Genomic DNA, 21,654 nt, shown 5'->3' on the forward strand with positions numbered 1-21,654 from the left:
CGCGGTCGGGCATGGGAACATCTTTACAATAGAACCAAGTGCGTTGCCACCCTTTCAGAGTGTCAGGCCACCTCATGTCAAAGTGGCTTTCTTTTTTACTTGAAGTCCTAACCCACCACACATTTGAATTACATTTGTAGGCTCGGCATTTAGATTATCTTTTTTCATACTCTGGGTTCTACAACTAAAAGTATATTTAAAAAGCCCCAATGTGGTCTAGTATCAAGGAAATTCTAGTAGAGAGATACGAAGCTAGACATAAATGCTATGGAATTCAGAGGAAGGTGATGTTGTTCAGCGCCATGGTATCCGAGGAAAGCTCGAAGTAAGGGATTCAGAGGCAGGGAAAATCCACGACGAATGCGAGAAACAAGGAGTACCCGCTCTTTGAGTTCCCTGTTCGGCTCTGTCTCACCGGGCGAAGGAATCCTTCATCAATCCACCGACAACATCTCGTCGGTGATGAGCTCGTCCAGCTCCTCCTCCATCACCGAGGATGGAAGTCAATCGCCCTGAATACAGCCTGGCGAGAGTGCGGTGGAGGAAGACACAACCTTCTTCTTCGTCTTCTTCTTCCCTAGTGCGCGAGTCCTATCTCCTGCCATGACAACGGCATGGGAGAAGGTGTGTGGTCGCATGGGGAGGATTTGGGTACCCCCCCTCCTTTTTCTTTATACATAACCGAGGAGTCGCAACTGTCACATGATCAAAATCGTCCATTTATCATATCAACTATACACGTGTCACTGGGACAACGTCATTTAGGCTAAGTGGCATAAGTGGGCAGAGTAATTGAGGCATCATATTCGCCCCTTCTACACCAACTAGTTGAATGCCATGCTTTGCTACGGGACTTAAAAAATGTATGCACCGGTCGTTGTTCTAATTTAAAAGTGTATGCCAAACATGATGGATATTCATTCATACAATGCCAACTACCAATTCTTTCTCCCATTGCTTTCTCTATCATGTATTTTTTTTTAAGGTGAAATAGTAGGAGAGACCCCTAATGTGTATTTTACAAATTAGAAGTGTGTCCTTAACTTCCTATGTCATCATCTTTTTCACTACCTTCCTTGCATCCAGAAAAAGCGGCTTTCTCCGGCCCGGTCGTTCCTCCTCTCCACATCCATGAAATTCATCCATCTTTGCTCTATCATTGTTCATCAATTCAATTGTTGATCATTTTGCTCTAACTATCACTTGGCCACTTCTTCAAAACATTAGAAGCAATCACCAACTCCTGTTGTATATCTCGTATGGGGTAGTCATGTGTATAACCAATGTAACCTAGAACATGTATTGAACTAACATTGTCTCCATCAAATATGAAGATATTTCCATGATTACAAATGCTCCAACGCCCTAGTGTGATCATTTTGTTGAAGCAGGGTAAGTGTTGCCTCTGATATGCATGAACCAGTATGTCCATGAGTGACAGGCCCAGGTCCTTCACCTAGTTGAGCCTCTGTGGAAAAGGAGTGAGTTGAGTACAAGAGAAAAGAGACGCAACAGTGGATGAAGATGTGCGCACAGAATAGATTCTAAGCTCCTCTCCATCATACTTGTATCCTTTCTTTAATAAAAATATATAGTAAGGATATGCAAATATGATAAGAGCATATTGTTGGTCTACTAAATACTCCCTCCGTTCGGAATTACTTGTCGCAGAAATAGATGTATCTAGATGTATTTTAGTTATAGATACATCCATTTCCGAGACAAGTAATTCCGAACGGAGGGAGTAGTAACTATGGTGTTGGAGATTGACCTAATTCACAAAGGGCATCATTTCTTTAGGGAGACGGCAAGGGTACATATCTTGCTCTGTATTTCAAAAATTCACAACTAACTGTTTTTTATGGACATCTTAATTAAAAATAGATTGTCTATTTCTTGCTATGCATGATCGATTTCCAAACGTGTAGAGAGAGGAACTGAATATGATTCAAGCGGCAATACACATGAAGACCCCAAAATTAGAGCATTCTATTCAGAGAAAGAGGCATATAGGAGTTCATCGAAATCATGATGACCCCAAAAATAGACTTATGTTTCCCAGCTCTTCATGGAATTCTGTAATGTGAGGATCACTTCAAAATCGTAAATAACACAAAATAACTTTAAAATTGCAAAGACAAATAAACATGACAGCAATTAGACAATGTTCAGTTCTCTTTTGTGTTGATCATTTTGTATGCGAGTATTCAGTTATGGTGTAAATACAAAACTCTAGTCATCCTGGAGTATGTTTTATCCACACATCTAATCTAGCTCCCAAAACAATCTAAACAAGGGTGAAAGCAGATGCTAAAAATTCAGCATCTACACCGATCAAAAAGGGAAATTTTTGTTTTTGCCACTCTAGATTTTGCCAATTTTCCTTATGCCACTCTAGATTTTGACATTTCACTTTTGCCACTCTTATTTTTTCATAATTATCACAATTGCCATTCAGTGGCAAAATCAAAATAATTTTATTTTGTTTTTGCCACTCTTAGCTTTTGACAATTATCACAATTTTCACTCTGAAAGTTTTGCTTTTGCCACGGGAATGGCAATTGTGATAATTGTCAAAAACTAAGAGTGACAAAAGTGAAATGTCAAAATCTAGAGTGGTATAAGAAAATTTGGTAAAATCTAGAGTGGTAAAAACAAAATTTTCCCGATCAAAAATGGCCTCTTGAGCCCCTTGAAGTCCACCGTCTCGATGCACTCTACGTTGCCCCTGAAACCATTGAGCAGCTTGAGCAGCTCGCTGGCCCGGCCCTTGGTCACGCCGCCGCAGCCCACCTGGAGCAGCTTCTGGAAGACGCCCACACGCAGCGCCTCGTCGGAGCACGCGCGGTGCCGGTGTCCACGGCACGGCAGAGGCGCCAGAGCGCGGAAACGGCGAACTCCGTGGCCATGTGGGACACGCGGAACATCTTCTTGACCAGCAACGGCACGACCAGCGCGTGCGCACGCGTGGACTCGAGGCCGGTGTCGGCGCACAGGACGCCGTCGAGCACGACCAGTGCCTTCTCGCTCGTCCCCTTGATAGCGTCCACGAGGAGCTCCACAACGACGAATACTGTCCCTAGCTCGGCAAAGCTGGCGGCCGCGCGGTAGCTGCCGGAGACGAGGTAGTAGTCCGTGACGAGCGCGACCTTGGTGGCCTGAGGGGACACGGGGTTCCTGACGAGGCCGACGAGCGCGCTGCACACGCCGGGCATCCTCGAGATGACGTCAACAGTGTGCTGGTCGGCGGACGAGGCGAGCTCCCGGAGGACGATGGCGGCGCTGGCCCGCGCGGCTGAGCTCACCGTGGGAGAGCACCTAGACGAAGATCTTGCGAGACGCCGGGGAGGCAATGCAATGCCGGGCCTCGTCGTCGAGCGGGCAGAGCACAGTAAGGGCCGCCAAGATCTTCCCCAGTGCGCCTAATACTGCGGCGCTGGTGCCCTCCACGAGCTCACCGGCGAGGCTCTGGAAAGCCGAGGCGAGCTGGCGGGCGGCGCCAGCAGCCGCGAGGCACCGGCGGCTGCGGTCGCTTTCCTTCCCGATGGCCCTGGCCCTGGCGGGCCGCCAACTGCCCGCGGGTCGCCACGTTCCCGCGCCTGGCGGCGAGCACCTCGGCCGCGTCGGCCTCGGCGACGGGCACCTTGGGCGTGGGCACCCGCTCGGCTCGGTTGGCGACGCACCAGTCCTGGATCAGGTGGGCGCGTGGCGTTTTTTGGGGACTAGGTCGGCGAGCCACACAGGGCTGCCGGTGATGGGGCAGGTGCCGCACCCCCGCACCAGCCACCTCTCCACGCTCTCCCGGTCGTAGGTGATGCCCGTGAGCGCCATGCCCGGGTCCTTCATCAGCTCGAGCGAGATCGGGCACCGGAAGTGCGCCAGCTCCTCGTCGTTCCCGGCGTCCGCCTTCTGCACTCGTCACTAGCCATGCGTGGCACGCGGCAACGGATTGGGAGCTCTGGTGCGAAGGTTCGTGGGCAGAGCGGCGGCGACTTTTCACGCGATAGAAACGGGAGCGAGGGGTGACCGGGCGCGCAACGTGCGTTAGTGGGCAGTTGTTTTGTATCCGATGGATTATTCGTACGGGGGAAGGCCGCGGATGTTTGTCTATGCGTACATATGCACCCTATATGAAAAAAATAAGTAATTTAATAAAAAATAGAATTTTTTTGAAAATATTTTCGAAATAAACTTAACCTTTCATTGTACTTGTGAGAAAAGTTCCACAAAAAGAAGATTTCTTTTTGACTTCTTTTCAAAAAAGACAATTTTTTAGTCAAAATGTCATGAATAGTGACCTATAATAGCAAATACTTTTTGTCTTTTTCGCTATGAAGTCAGCGTTGGTTTATTTTTTGTGAAAAATTATATAATAGCGCGCAAGTAAGTCAAGTTTATTCTAAAAATAGTTCTTAACTATTTTGAAATTTTTTTAGTTATTAAAAAAAGCTTATATAAGGTGTATATACAACCAGTAACCAAAGAATATTTCCGCGAGGGGGGGGGGGAGTAGTGATCGTACTTGTTTACAATGATCCTGGAGAAGTAGCGATCTTAGATGCGAGGGGGTGGTCCAAACATCATGACGACGGTAGATCCCCTTTAATAATAAAGACTACTCTTCATACTTCCTCCGTTTCTAAATACAAATCTTTTAAAAGATTTTCATAAAGACTACGTATAAATGTATATAGATTATTTTAGAATATAGATTCATTCATTTTACTCCGTGTGTTGTCCATATTAGAATCTTTAAAAGGACTTATATTTAGGAATGGAGGGAGTACTAGCAAGAGAGGCCAAGCACGGAAGCAAGGAGCATTCTAAACTGCCTCATCAAATCCCTATGACCACACCACGAATCTTTCGGGCGCATGCAAGAGACTTCCAATGATCCGTTCGAAGAGACCATCAGGCAATATAATCCAGTCGGATGAAACCTTTTCCCCAACCGAGCAAATAGCGAAACAAACTATCCGCACAATTAGTGTGAAGAAAAATACCCATGTAATAATTCCCACAACGCAGAACAACTCTGCAAGATAACCTGTCTATGATCATTTATTGCCGGTTCATTTGGTAAAATTTTCGAGGGAGGACAACTATGCATTATTGCGCCCCTTTACTCTAGTCGAGGTGACCAACAGCTTAAATAACATGAGGGTGAATAAAAGCACCGGGGCCCGACGGGTTCCCGGTAATCTTCTACAAAAGATTCTGAAAGATGGTGGGACCTCAGTTTTTTAATTTTGTGCAAGAGTTCATCCTTGGTAGAATTGACGTCAAGCGGCTTAACTATGGGGTGCTGGCACTACTTCCTAAGGTTCACGGGCCGGATAACATTCGACAATTCCGTCCAATAACACTAATCAATGTCAGCTTCCGGCTACTGACCAAGGGATTTGCGACACGCCTGTCGCCGGTGGCAAATAAAATCATTGACCCAAACCAGACAACTTTTATTCGAGGGAGAAGTATATTAGATGGGATTGCGGTTACACGAGGTCCTACATGAAATCAATACCGCTAAGGAAGGGGTGTTCATGCTTAAAATAGATTTCGAGAAGGTGTATGACCGAGTGCGGTGGGAATTTCTGGAGGAGGTCCTTAAGGCAAAAGGCTTTGACCCACTCTGGATTAGCTGGATGCGGAAACTAGTACAAGGGGGACATACGGCAGTTAATATTAATGGCGAGGTAGGGGCATTCTTCAGAAATAAGAGAGGAGTCCGACAAGGGGATCCTATATACCCGCTTTTGTTTAACATCTTGGCAGATGCACTTGCATCAATTCTCGACCGTGCCAAGGCGGCGGGGTATATATCTGAGGTGGCTCAGGGCATTATCCCTGAAAGAATATGATGGAAATATGCCCTAGAGGCAATAATAAAATGATTATTATTATATTTCCTAAATCATGATAAATGTTTGTTAGTCACGCTAGAATTATATTGACCGGAAACTTAAATACATGTGTGGATACATAAACAAATACCGTGTCCCTAGTGAGCCTCTACTAGACTAGCTCATTGATCAAAGATGGTTAATGTTTCCTAACCATAGACATGAGTTGTCATTTGATAACGGGATCACATCATTAGGAAAATGATGTGATGGACAAGATCCATCCGTTAGCTTAGCATATTGATCGTTCAGTTTATTACCATTGCTTTCTTAATGTCAAATACATATTCCTTCGACTATGAGATTATGCAACTCCCGGATACCGGAGGAATTCTTTGTGTGCTATCAAACGTCACAACGTAATTGGGTGATCATAAATATGCTCTACAGGTATCTCCAAAGGTGTTTGTTGAGTTGGCATAGATCGAAATTAGGATTTGTCACTCCGAGTATCGGAGAGGTATCTCTGGGCCCTCTCGGTAATACACATCATAAGAATCCTTGCAAGCATAGTGACTAAGGAGTTAGTTGCAAGATGATGTATTACGGAACGAGTAAAGAGACTTGCCGGTAATGAGATTAAACTACATATGAAGATACGGACGATCAAATCTCGGGCAAGTAACATACCAATGGACAAAGGGAATTACGTATGTTGTCATAAGGTTCGACCGATAAAGATCTTCATAGAATATGTAGGATCCAATATAGGCATCTAGGTTCCGCTATTGATTATTGACCCGAGAGGTGTCTCGGTGATGTCTACATAGTTCTCGAACCCGTAGGGTCCGCACGCTTAAGGTTTGTTGATGATATAGTGTTATATGAGTTATATGATTTGGTGACCGAATGTTGTTCGGAGTCCCGGATGAGATCACGGACGTGACGAGGAGCTCCGGAATGGTCCGAAGGTAAAGATTGACATATAAGACGATGGTATTCGGACACCAGAAGTGTTTCAGATTGTACCGGGTAGTCATTGTATACCGGAGGGGGTACCAGACACCCCTGGGAGGGTAATGGGCCTATTGGGCCATTAGAGGGGAGAACACCAGCCCACAACGGGCGGCGCACCCCCTATGGCAGCTGACCAAGTGGGAGAAAGGAAAGGGGGGGGATTCGGCCTCCCCCTTCCTCCCCTCTCCCCCTTTCCTTTCCCCCTCCGGCAAATATGGTAAGGGGGCGCCACTTGGGAAGGGACCCCTAGTAGGATTCGGCTTACTTGGGGGCGCATCCTGGCTGCCCCCCCCCCCCCCCCCCACACACACACACACACACATATATATATATATATATATATATATATATATATGGGAGGGGGCGCCTAGAACGACCACGATAATCTCTTAGCCGTGTGCGGCGCCCCCTCCACCGTTTACACCCTCGGTCATATTTGCTTAGGCGAAGCCCTCCGGAGATAACTTCACCGTCACCGTCACCACGCCGTCGTGCTACCGGAACTCATCCACTACCTTGTCGTCTTGCTAGATCAAGAAGGCATGGATGTCACTGAGCTGAATGTGTGCTGAACGCGGAGGTGCCGTACGTTCGGTACTCGATCGATTGGATCGCGAATAAGTTCGACTACATCAACCGCGTTACTAAACGCTTCCGCTTACGGTCTACGAGGGTACGTAGACACACTCTTCCCCCTCGTTGCTATGCATCTCCATGGATAGATCTTGCATGTGCGTAGAATTTTTTTTGTTTTCCATGCAGCGTTTCCCAATAGAATATTGCACCTCCAATACGCAGATGACACGCTCATCTTTATAAAAAAAATTGAGAGGGAAATTATGAGCCTTAAATTTCTACTGATGTGCTTCGAGGAGATGTCGGGTCTAAAAATTAATTTCTCAAAGCGTGAGGCGATAGTCAAGGGAGGTGACCTTAAGTCTCAACTTAGGGCGGCACACATGATGAACTGCGAATTGGGGTCCATCCCAATCAAATACCTAGGGATGCCCATATCATCAAGGGCAATAACCATGAGTGAGCTCCAGCCTGTGGTGGAGAAAACTGCGGCAAGAGTAGAGCCATGGCAGGGTAAACTACTGGCCTCGAGGGATGACCGGTACTCATAAACGACTACCTTACAAACATCCCGATGTTCGCAATGGGTTTTTACCTTCTTCAGGATGGGATTCATGACAAACTTAGTAAGATTCGGTCCATTCTGAGAGAAGGAGAATGGGAAGCAGAGGTATCATCTAGTGAGCTGGGAAAAGATTTGCCAACCTAAAGAGGTTGGCGGCTTGGGGGTGATCAATATCAAAGTAATGAATTGGTGTCTCATGACAAAACGGGCATGGAAAATTCTAACGGGGAAGGGAGGCATGTGGCTAGATATATTCACTACCAAATATTTGGTCCAGGGAGGGGTGGAGTTTAGAAGAAACACTAAATTGTCACAGTTTGCAAGGGATATTAGGAAAGTGCAGTCGTTACTGCACTTTGGGACTAAATTTACAGTTCGCAATGGTAAAGTTGCATGTTTTTGGACCGATATGTGGTGTGAGGAGGAACGACTATCGCTGGCATTCCCAACCATATTTGTCATTGCTACTAACCAACTCGCTAAGGTGGCGGAAGTCTGGAGGCAAGGGCAGTGGGCGCCCAAGTTTTGTCGCCTGTTAGGGGAGGTGGAAAGAGCAAAGTGGGATGATATGCGCAATAGATTGCAAGGACATAGGGTGGGCCAAGGAAATGACGAGGTTATATGGCGCTTGGAGCCGTCTGAGCGCTTCTCCATTGGATCTTTATATAGGGAGATTTTCTAATCTATGACACCGTGTGACATGTCGGGGATATGGAAGGCTGATACATCCATTTTGCATCATGCTTTTATGTTGATATTTATTGCATTATGGGCTGTTATTGCACATTATATCACAATACTTATGCCTTTTCTCTCTTATTTTATAAGGTTTACATGCAGAGGGAGAATGTCGGCAACTGGAATTCTGGACTGGAAAAGGAGCAAATATTAGAGACCTATTCTGCACAACTCCAAAAGTCCTGAAACTTCATGGAGAATATTTTTGAATATTTAAAAAATATTGGGCAAAGAAAGCTCTAGAGGGGGGCCACCTACCAGCCACAATGGTGGAGGGCGCGCCCTCCAGTCTTGTGGGCCACCTAGCAGGCCCCCAATGCCCATCTTCTGCTATATGGTGTGTTTTGACCTGAAAAAAAATAGAAGAAAGCTTTCGGGACGAAGCGCCATCTTCTTGAGGCGGAACTTGGGCAGAACCAATCTAGGGCTCCAGTGAAGCTATTATGTCGGGGAAACTTCCCTCTGGGAGGGGGAAATCATCGCCATCGTCATCACCAACGATCCTGTCATCGAGAGGGGGTTAATCTCCATCAACATCTTCACCAACACCATCTCCTGTCAAACCCTAGTTCATCTCTTGTATCCGATTTTTGTCTCAAAACCTCAGATTGGTACCTGTGGGTTGCTGGTAGTGTTGATTACTCCTTGTAGTTGATGTTAGTTGGTTTATTTGGTGGAAGATCATATGTTCAGATCCTTAATGATTATTAATACTCTTCTGATTATGAACATGAATATGCTTTGTGAGTATTTACGTTTGTTCCTGAGGACATGGGAGAAGTCTTGTTATAAGTAATCATGTGAATTTGGTATTCGTTCGATATTTTGATGAGATGTATGTTGTATTTTCTCTAGTAGTGTTATGTGAATGTCAAGTACATGACACTTCACCATGATTTGTGCATAGGGGAAGGAATTAGGAAGTAATAAGTAGATCATGGGTTGCTAGTGTGACAGAATCTTAAATCCTAGTTTATGCGTTGCTTCGTAAGGGGCTGATTTGGATCCATATGTTTCATGCTATGGTTAGATTTATCTTAATTCTTCTTTCGTACTTGTAGATGCTTGCGAGAGGGTTTAATCATAAGTGGGAGGCTTGTCCAAGGAAGGGCAGCACCCAAGCACCGGTCCACCCACATATCAAATTATCAAAGTAACGAACGCGAATTATATGAGCATGATGAAAACTAACTTGACAACACTCCCATGTGTCCTCGGGAGTGCTTTGCTTTATATAAGAGTTCGTCCAGGCTTGTCCTTTGCTACAAAAAGGATTGGGCCACCTTGCTGCACCTTGTTTACTTTTGTTACTTGTTACCCGTTACGAATTATCTCATCATACAACTATCTGTCACCGATAATTTCAGTACTTGCAGAGAATACCTTGCTGAAAACCGCTTGTCATTTCCTTCTGCTCCTCGTTGGGTTCGACACTCTTACTTATCGAAAGGACTACGATAGATCCCCTATACTTGTGGGTCATCAAGACTCTTTTCTGGCACCATTGCCGGGGTGTGAAGCGCCTTTGGTGAGGAAACATTTATATAGTGTGCTGAAATTTACTGTGACTTGTTACTATGGAAAATAATCCTTTAAGGGGCTTGTTCGGGGTATCTTCACCTCGACCGGAAGAGCAAAGAGTTGCTCCTCAACCTACTGCACCTACTGAAAATATTTATTATGAAATTCCTTTGGGTATGATAGAGAAACTACTAGCTAATCCTTATGCAAGAGATGGAACATTACATCCTGATATGCACCTAATCTATGTGGATGAAGTTTTTGGATTATTTAAGCTTGCAGGTATGCCCGAGAATGTTGTCAAGAAGAAGGTATTCCCTTTATCTTTGAAGGGAAATACATTTACATGGTATAGGCTATGTGATGATATTGGATCATGGAACTACAACCGATTGAAATTGGAATTTCATCAGAAGTTTTATCCTATGTATCTGGTTCATCATGATCGGAATTATATATATATATATATATATATATATTTTACTCGTGAAGGAGAAAGTATCGCTCAAGCTTGGGGGAGGCTTAAGTCAATGTTATATTCATGCCCCAATCATGAGCTCTCAAGAGAAATTATTATTCAAAAATTTTATGCTCGGCTTTCTCATAATGATCGATCCATGCTCGATACTTCTTGTACTGGTTCTTTTATGAAGAAGGATATTGAATTCAAATGGGATTTATTGGAAATAATTAAATGCAACTCTGAAGATTGGAACTCGACAAAGGTAATGAGTCAGGTATAAACCTTAAGTTTGGTTGTGTTAAATCTTTTATGGATACCGATGCTTTTCATGATTTTAGCACTAAATATGGACTTGACTCGGAGATAGTAGCTTCTTTTTGTGAATCTTTTGCTATTGATGTTGATCTCCCTAAGGAGAATTGGTTTAAATATCATCCTCCCGTTGAAGTTAAAGTAGTATAACCTATCAAAGTTTAAGAAGAAACTATTACTTATAATGTTGATCCTATTGTTCCTACTGCTTATATTGATAAACCACATTTTCCTGTTAGAATAAAGGATCATGCTAAAGCTTCAACTATGGTTTGTAAGAGTTATACTAGAACACCTACACCCCCTGAGAAAATTAAAGTTGAGCCTAGTATTGCTATGGTTAAAGATCTCTTGGTTGATAATATTGAAGGGCATGTTATTTATTTCTGTGATGAAGCTGCTAGAATTGCTAAACTTGATACTAAAGATAAACATAGACATGTTGTTGCATGCCTGTTGTTTCTGTTAAAATAGGAGATCATTGTTATCGTGGCTTATGTGATGTGGGTGCTAGTGTGAGTGCAATTCCTTATACCTTGTACCAAGAAATTATGAACGATATTGCACCTGCTGAGATAGAAGATATTGATGTTACTATTAAGCTTGCCAATAGAGATACTATATCACCAATTGGGATTGTTAGAGATGTTGAAGTCCTATGTGGGAAAATTAAATACCCTACTGATTTTCTTGTTCTTGGTTCCCCACAAGATGATTTTTGTCCCATTATATTTGGTAGACCTTTCTTGAATACTGTTAATACTAAGATAGACTGCGAGAAAGATATTGTTACTGTTGGTCTAGGGGATATGTCTCATGATTTTAATTTCTCTAAATTTCGTAGACAACCCCATGATAAAGAATTGCCTAGTAAGGATGAAATTATTGGTCTTGCTTCTATTGTCGTGCCTCCTACTGATCCTTTAGAATAATATTTGCTAGACCATGAAAATGATATGTTTATGAATGAAAGAAGGGAAATAGATGAAATATTCTTTAATCAAGGGCCTATTTTGAAACACAATTTGCCTGTTGAAATCCTTGGGGATCCTCCTCCATCCAAGGGTGATCCCGTGTTTGAGCTTAAACAATTACCTGATACTTTGAAATATGCTTATCTTGATGAAAAGAAGATATATCCTATTATTATTAGTGCTAACCTTTCAGAGCATGAAGAAAAGAAATTATTGAAAACTCTGAAGAAGCACCGTGCCGCTATTGGATATACTCTTGATGATCTTAAGGGCTTTAGTCCCACTCAATGTCAGCACGAAATTAATTTGGAGCATAATGCTAAACCAGTTGTTGATCACCAACGACGGTTAAATCCTAAGATGAAGGAAGTGGTAAGAAATGAAATACTAAAGCTTCTGGAGGCAGGTATAAATTTATCCTATTGCTGATAGTAGATGGGTAACTCCCGTTTATTGTGTCCCTAAGAAGGGAGGTATTGCTGTTGTTCCTAATGATAAGAATGAATTGATTCCACAAAGAATTGTTACAGGTTATAGAATGGTAATTGATTTTTGCAAATTGAATAATGCTACTAGAAAAGTTCGTTACCCTCTACCTTTTATTGATAAAATGCTAGAAAGACTATCCAAACATACACATTTTTTCTTTCTAGATGGTTATTCTGTTTTTTCTCAAATACCTGTGTCAAAAGATGATCAGGAGAAAACCACTTTTACTTGCCCGTTCGGTACCTTTGTTTATAGACGTATGCCTTTTGGTTTATGCAATGCACCTGCTACCTTTCAAAGATGTATGACTGCTATATTCTCTGATTTTTGTGAAAAGATTGTTGAGGTTTTCATGGATGATTTCTTCGTTTACGGAACTTCTTTTGATGATTGCTTAAGCAACCTTGATCGAGTGTTGCAGAGATGTGAAGAAACAAATCTTGTCTTGAATTGGGAGAAGTGCCACTTTATGGTTAATGAAGGTATTATCTTGGGGCACAAAATTTCTAAAAGAGGTATTGAAGTTGATAAAGCTAAAGTAGATGCTATTGAAATGATCCCGTGTCCTAAAGATATCAAAGGTATAAGAAGTTTCCTTGGTCATGCTGGTTTCTATAGGAGGTTTATTAAAGACTTCTCTAAAATTTCTAGGCCTCTCACTAATCTCTTACAAAAATATGTTCCTTTTGTCTTTGATGATGATTGTGTAGAAGCATTTGAAATACTTAACAAAGCCTTGATTTCTGCACCTATTGTTCAACCACCTGATTGGAATTTACCCTTTGAAATTATGTGCAATGCTAGTGATTATGATGTTGGTGCTATTCTAAGACAAAGATTTGATAAGAAATTAAATGTTATTCATTATGCTAGTAAAACTTGAGACAGTGCCCAGAGAAATTATGCTACTACTGAAAAATAATTTTTAGTAGTTGTATTTGCTTGTGATAAGTTCAGATCTTATATTGTTGATTCCAAAGTAACTGTTCACACTGATCATGCTGCTATTAAATATCTTATGGAAAAGAAAGATGCTAAACCTATACTTATTAGATGGGTTCTCTTGTTACAAGAATTTGATTTGCATATTATTGATAGAAAGGGAGCTGAGAACCCCGTTGCTGACAACTTGTCTAGGTTAGAAAATGTTCTTGATGACCCACTGCCTATTGATGATAGCTTTCCTGATGAACAATCAGCTGTCATAAATGCTTCTCGTAATACTCCATGGTATGCTGATTATGCTAATTACATTGTTGATAAATTTATACCACCTAGTTTCACATACCAATAAAATAAAAAAATCAATGATTTAAGAAATTACTTTTGGGATGACCCACACCTCTATAAAGGAGTAGATGGTGTTATTAGACGTTGCGTACCTGAGCATGAACAGGAACAGATCCTACGCAAGTGCCACTCCGAGTCTTACGGAGGATACCATGCCGGAGATAGAACTACACACGAGGTATTGCAATCCGGTTTTTATTGGCCTACTCTGTTCAAGGATGCTCGTAAGTTTGTCTTGTCTTGTGATGAATGCCAGAGAATTGGCAATATTAGTAGACATCAGGAAATGCCTATAAAATATTCACTTGTTATTGAACCATTTGATGTTTGGGGCTTTGATTATATGGGACCATTTCCTTCCTCTAATGGGTACACACATATTTTAGTTGTTGTTGATTATGTTACTAAGTGGGTAGAAGCTATTCCAACTAGTAGTGCTGATCATAACACTTCTATTAAGATGCTTAAAGAAGTTATTTTTCCGGGGTTTGGAGTCCCTAGATATTTAATGACTGATGGTGGTTCACATTTTATTCATGGTGCTTTCTGTAAAATGCTTGCTAAGTACGATGTTAACCATAGAATTGCATCTCCATATCATCCTTAGTCTAGTGGTCAAGTAGAATTGAGCAATAGAGAGATTAAATTGATTTTTCAAAATATTGTTAATAGATCTAGAAATAATTGGTCTAAGAAACTTGATGATGCATTATGGGCTTATAGAACTGCTTATAAGAATCCTATGGGTATGTCTCCTTATAAAATGGTTTATGGAAAGGCATGTCACTTACCTCTCGAACTAGAACATAAAGCTTATTGGGCAATCAAAGAGCTCAATTACGATTTCAAACTTGCCGATGAGAAGAGGTTATTTGACATTAGCTCGCTTGGTGAATGGAGAACCCAAGCCTATGAGAATGCCAAGTTGTTTAAAGAAAAAGTTAAAAGATGGCATGACAAGAGGATACAAAAGTGTGAGTTTAATGTAGGCGATCATGTTTTGATATATGATGTCTACTACACAACCTTATTCTTGTAGACGTTGTTGGGCCTGCAAGTGCATAGATTTGTAGGACAGTAGCAAATTTCCCTCAAGTGGATGACCTAAGGTTTATCAATCCGTAGGAGGCGTAGGATGAAGATGGTCTCTCTCAAGCAACCCTGCAACCAAATAACAAAGAGTCTCTTATGTCCCCAACACACCCAATACAATGGTAAATTGTATAGGTGCACTAGTTCAGCGAAGAGATAGTGATACAAGTGCAAAATAGATGGTAGATATAGGTTTTTGTAATCTGAAATAATAAAAACAGCAAGGTAACTAATGATAAAAGTGAGTGTAAACGGTATTGCAATGATAGGAAACAAGGCCTAGGGTTCATACTTTCACTAGTGCAAGTTCTCTCAACAATAATAACATAGAAAGGTCATATAACAAGCCCTCAACATGCAACAAAGAATCACTACAAAGCCACTAATAGCAGAGAACAAATGTAGAGATTATGGTAGGGTACGAAACCACCTCAAACTTATTCTTTCGGATCAATCTATAAAAGAGTTCGTACTAGAATAACACCTTAAGATACAAATCAACCAAAACCCTAATGTCACCTAGATACTACATTGTCACCTCAAGTATTCGTGGGCATGATTATACGATATGCATCACACAATCTCAGATTCATCCAACCAACATAAAAGTACTTCAAAGAGTGCCCCAAAGTTTCTACCGGAGAGTCAAGAACGTGTGCCAACCCCTATTCATAGGTTCCCAATGTCACGAAACCCGCAAGTTGATCACCAAAGCATGCATCAAGTGGCACATGATATCCCATTGTCACCACAGATAATCACGGCAAGACATACATCAAGTGTTCTCATAAAAGACTCAATCCGATAAGATAACTTCAAAGGGGAAACTCAATTCATCACAAGAGAGTAGAGGGGAGAAACATCATAAGATCCAACTACAATAGCAAAGCTTGGGATACATCAAGATCGTGCCATAGAGGGAACACGAGAGAGAACATGAGAGAGAGAGAGATCAAACACATAGCTACTGGTACATACCCTCAGCCCCGAGGGTGAACTACTCCCTCCTCGTCATGGATAGCGCCGGGATGATGAAGATGGCCACCGGTGATGGGATCCCCCTCCGACAGGGCGCCGGAAAGGGCTCCCGAGAGGTTTTTTGTGGCTACACAGGCTTGCGGCAGCAGAACTCCCGATCTATCTTCTGTTCTGGAAGTTTTAGGGTACGTAGGCATATATGGGTGAGAGAAGTACGTCGGTGGACCGAAGGGGGGGCCACGAGGCAGGGGGCGTGCCCCAGGGGGTGGGCGCGCCCCCACCCTCGTGGGCACCTCCCTTCTTCCCTGACATGCACTCCAAGTCCATCGGGTGGCTTTCCTTCCAAAAATAACTTCTCCAGTTGATTTCGTTCCGTTTTGACTCCGTCTGATATTCCTTTTCCTCGAAACACTGAAATAGGCATAAAACAGCAAATCTGGGTTGGGCCTCCGGTTAATAGGTTAGTCCCAAAAATAATATAAAAGTGGATAATAAAGCCCAATATTGCCTAAAACAGTAGATAATATAGCATGGAGCAATCAAAAATTATAGATACGTTGGAGACGTATCAAGCATCCCCAAGCTTAATTCCCGCTCGTCCTCGAGTAGGTAAATGATAAAAAAGAATTTTTGATGCGGAGTGATACTTTGGCATAATTTCAATGTAATTCTTCTTACTTGTGTTATGAATATTCAGATCCGAAAGATTCAAGACAAAAGTTCATATTGACATAAAAATAATAATACTTCAAGCATACTAATCAAAGCAATCATGTCTTCTCAAAATAGCATGGCAAAAGAAAGTTCATCCCTACAAAATCATATAGTTAGGCTATGCTTCATTTTCGTCACACAAAGATGTTCCCAACTTCTATACCCCCGATGACAAGCCAAGCAATTGTTTCATACTTAAATAATCTCAAACTTTTTCAACCTTCACGCAATATATGAGCATGAGCCATGGATATAGCACTATGGGTGGAATAGAATATGATGATGGGGATTGTGTGGAGAAGACAAAAAAGGAGAAAGTCTGACATTGACGAGGATAATCAACGGGCTATGGAGATGCCCACTAATTGATGTCAACATGAGGAGTAGGGATTGCCATGCAACAGATGCACTAGAGCTAGGATTGCTCAACAAAAGAAAACTAGTGGGTGTGCATCCAACTCGCTTGATCATGAAGACCTAGGGCATTTGAGGAAGCCCATCGTAGGAATATACAAGCCAAGTTCTATAATGAAAAATTCCCACTAGTATAAAAAGACAACTCATGAGACTCACTACATGAAGAACAAGGTGCTACTTTGTAGCACAATATATGAGACTCACTACATGAAGAACAAGGTGCTACTTTGAAGCACAAGTGTGGAAAAAGAGATAGTAGCATTGCCCTTTTTTTTGGGCCTTTCTTTTTTTATTTTGGCCTTTCTCTTTTTTTTGGGCAATGCTCTAATAATGATGATCATCACACTCCTATTGATTACAACATAAAGATTACAACTCGGAACTTAGAACAAGATATGACTCTATATGAATGCCTCCGGCGGTGTACCGGGATGGTGCAATGAATCAAGAGTTACATGTATGAAAAATAATGCATGGTGGCTTTGCCACAAATACGATGTCAACTACATGATCATGCAATGGCAATATGACAAAGGTAATGTATGTCATGATGATGATGATGGAAGTTGCATAGCAATATATCTCAGAATGGCAATGGAAATGCCATAATAGGTAGGTATGGTGGCTGTTTTGAGGAAGATATAAGGAGGTTTATGTGTGATAGAGCGTATCGTATCACGGGGTTTGGATGCACCGGCGAAGTTTTCACCAACTCTCAAGGTGAGAAAGGGCAATGCATGGTACCGAAGAGGCTAGCAATTGCGGAAAGGTAAAAGTGCGTATAATCCATGGACTCAACATTAGTCAAAAGAACTCATATACTTATTGCAAAATTTTAGAAGTCATCAAAAATCAAGTACTACGCGTATGCTCCTAGGGGGATAGATTGGTAGGAAAAGACCATCGCTCGTCCCCGACCGCCACTCATAAGGATGCACAAGCCAGGTACACTTCATGTTTCAAATTTGTTACACAACTTTAACCATACGTGCATGCTACGGGACTTGCTAACTTCAACACAAGCATTCTTTAAATTCATAATCACCCAACTAGCATGACTTTGATATTATCACCTCCATATCTCAAAACTATAATCAAGCATCAATCTTATCTTAGTATTCAACACACTCATAAGAATTCTTACAAATCTTTTATGCTTAGCATATTAGGATTTTAAGCAAATTACCATGCTATTTAAGACTCTCAAAATAATATAAGTGAAGCATGAGAGTTCATATATTTCTTCAAAATAAAACTACCATCGTGCTCTAAAAGATATAAGTGAAGTACTAGAGCAATAACAAAAACTACTCCAAAAGATATAAGTGAAGATCAATGAGTAGTCGAATAATTATGCAACTATGTGAAGACTCTCCCATTTAATAATTTCAGATCTTGATACTTTATTCAAACATCAAGCAAATCTAAAGAAAACTACATTTCAAGGATAGCACAACTCATGTGAAGAAGCAAAAACTTAGGCTCAACCGATAATAACCGATAGTTGTTGAAGAAGAAAGGTGGGATACCTACCGGGGCATCCCCAAGCTTAGATGCTTGAGACTTCTTGAAATAATATCTTGGGGTGCCTTGGGCATCCCCAAGCTTGAGTTTTTGTGTCTCCTTAATTCATCTCATATCATGGTTTCTCTTTTTATCAAAAGCTTCATTCACAACAAACTCAACAAGAACTCGTGAGATAGGTTAGTATAAACCAATGCAAAACCTTATCATTTTCTACTGTAACAAATCACTAATATTATTATTCAACATTGCATACTAAATGCCTCTGGATATTTAATACTCCTATCCTCAAATAGAATCATTAAACAAACAAACATATGCAAGCAACGCAAACATAACAGCAATCTGTCAAAACAGTACAGTCTGTAAAGAATGCAGGAGTATCAATACTTCCCTAACTCCAAAAATTATAAAGTAAAATTCCCACTGTAGTAAATTTATCAGAGATCATTATGAAAAACATTTCAACATTATATCATGCTCTGACTTTTCTAGGGAATTTTTGCAACAGCGGTAAACTTTCTGTTTTCAAACAGCAACATGCATACTAGCAAAATAGGCATGGCAAAGGCTATCCTTGACTTTTTTATTAGAACTAAAGATGAAAAACACTAATATAAATAACAGAAAGCAAATACTAACAAAATAAAATGACGCTCCAAGCAAAACACATATCATGTGGTGAATAAAAATATAGCTCCAAGTAAGGTTACCGATGAACGAAGACGAAAGAGGGGATGCCTTCCGGGGCATCCCCAAGCTTAGGCTCTTGGTTGTCCTTGAATATTACCTTGGGGTGCCTTGGGCATCCCCAAGCTTAGGCTCTTGCCACTCCTTGTTCCATAGTCCATCGAATCTTTACCCAAAACTTGAAAACTTCACAACAAAAAACTTAACAGAAAACTCGTAAGCTCCGTTAGTGAAAGAAAACAAAACACCACTTCAAGGTATTGTAATTAACTCATTATAAATTCATATTAGTGTAATATCTACTATAATCCAACTTATCTATGGTTCATACCCTCCGATACTACTCATAGATTCATCAAAATAAGCAAACAACACAATGAAAACAGAATCTGTCAAAAAAACAGAACAGTCTGTAGTAATCTGTATCAAACGTATACTTCTGAAACTCCAAAAATCCTACCAAATTAGGAAGTCCTAAGCAATTTGTGTACCAATCCATATCAAAAAGAATCAGATCATAAGCATGGTTCTGTGAATTAAAAAAACTAATTTACGGGGTGCAAAAGTTTCTGATTTTCAGCAGGATCAACACAACTATCACCGTAAGCTACCCTAAGGTCTTACTTGGCACTTCATTGAAACAAAAGCTATAAAACATGATTACTACAGTAGTATAATCATGTGGACACACAATAACAGTAAGGATAAATATTGGGTTGTCTGCCAACAAGCGCTTTTCTTTAATGCCTTTCTAGCTAGGCATGATGATCATAATGATGCTCACATAAAAGATAAGAATTGAAACATAACAGGAGCATCATGAAGCATATGACTAGCACATTTAAGTCTAACCCACTTCCTATGCATAGGGATTTTTTGAGCAAACAACTTACGGGAACAATAATCAACAAGCATAGGAAGGTAAAACAAGCATAGGTTCAAGATTTTAAGCACATAGAGAGGAAACTTGATATTATTGCAATTCCTACAAGCATATGTTCCTCCCTCATAATAATTTTCAGTAGCATCATGAATGAATTCAACAATATAACCAGCACCTAAAGCATTCTTTTCATGATCTACAAGCATAGAAAATTTACTAGTCTCCACACAAGCAAAATTCTTCTCATGAATAGTAGTGGGAGCAAACTCAACAAAATAACTATCATATGATTTAAAATTAGGATCAAGATGACAAGTTTCATGGTCATCATTATTCTTTAAAGCATACGTGTCATCAGAATAATCATCATAGATAGGAGGCATGCTTTCATCATAGTAAATTTGCTCATCAAAGCTTGGGGGACAAAAAATATCATCTTCATCAAACATAGCTTCCCCAAGCTTGTGGCTTTGCATATCATTAGCATCATGGATATTTAAGGAATTCATACTAACAACATTGCAATCATGCTCATCATTCACATATTTCATGCCAAGCATTCTATGTAATTCTTCTTCTAGCACTTGAGCACAATTTTCCTTCCCATCATACTCACGAAAGATATTAAAAAGGTGAAGCGTATGAGACAAACTTAACTCCATTTTTTTTGTAGTTTTCTTTTATATACTAAACTAGTGCTAAAACAAGAAACAAAAAGATTCGATTCCAAGATCTAAAGATATACTTTCAAGCGCTAACCTCCCCGGCAACGACGCCAGAAAAGATCTTGATGTCTACTACACAACCTTCTTCTTGTAGACGTTGTTGGGCCTGCAAGTGCACAGGTTTGTAGGACAGTAGCAAATTTCCCTCAAGTGGATGACCTAAGGTTTATCAATCCGTAGGAGGCGTAGGATGAAGATGGTATCTCTTAAGCAACCCTGCAACCAAATAACAAAGAGTCTCTTGTGTCCCCAACACACCCAATACAATGGTAAATTGTATAGGTGCACTAGTTCGGCGAAGAGATAGTGATACAAGTGCAAAATAGATGGTAGATATAGGTTTTTGTAATCAAGAATAATAAAAACAGCAAGGTAACTAATGATAAAAGTGAGCGTAAACGGTATTGTAATGATAGGAAACAAGGCGTAGGGTTCATACTTTCACTAGTGCAAGTTCTCTCAACAATAATAACATAGAAAGATCATATAACAAGCCCTCAACATGCAACAAAGAGTCACTCCAAAGCCACTGATAGCAGAGAACAAACATAGAGATTATGGTAGGGTACGAAACCACCTCAAAGTTATTCTTTCGGATCAATCTATAAAAGAGTTCGTACTAGAATAACACCTTAAGATACAAATCAACCAAAACCCTAATGTCACCTAGATACTCCATTGTCACCTCAAGTATCCGTGGGCATGATTATACGATATGCATCACACAATCTCAAATTCATCCAACCAACATAAAAGTACTTCAAAGAGTTCCCCAAAGTTTCTACCGGAGAGTCAAGAACGTGTGCCAACCCTTATGCATAGGTTCCCAATGTCACGAAACCC

At 41.1% G+C, this 21,654-nt stretch overlaps 1 pseudogene; it reads right to left on the reverse strand.

The window, feature by feature from the left end:
* Positions 1–2,636: 2,636 nt before the first annotated feature.
* LOC123139096 (U-box domain-containing protein 21-like) lies at positions 2,637–7,137 on the reverse strand (annotated as a pseudogene).
* Between the last annotated feature and the right edge of the window lie 14,517 nt (positions 7,138–21,654).

Source organism: Triticum aestivum, chromosome 6B, assembly GCF_018294505.1.
Source record: "Triticum aestivum cultivar Chinese Spring chromosome 6B, IWGSC CS RefSeq v2.1, whole genome shotgun sequence".
NCBI classification, from domain to species: Eukaryota; Viridiplantae; Streptophyta; class Magnoliopsida; order Poales; family Poaceae; genus Triticum; species Triticum aestivum.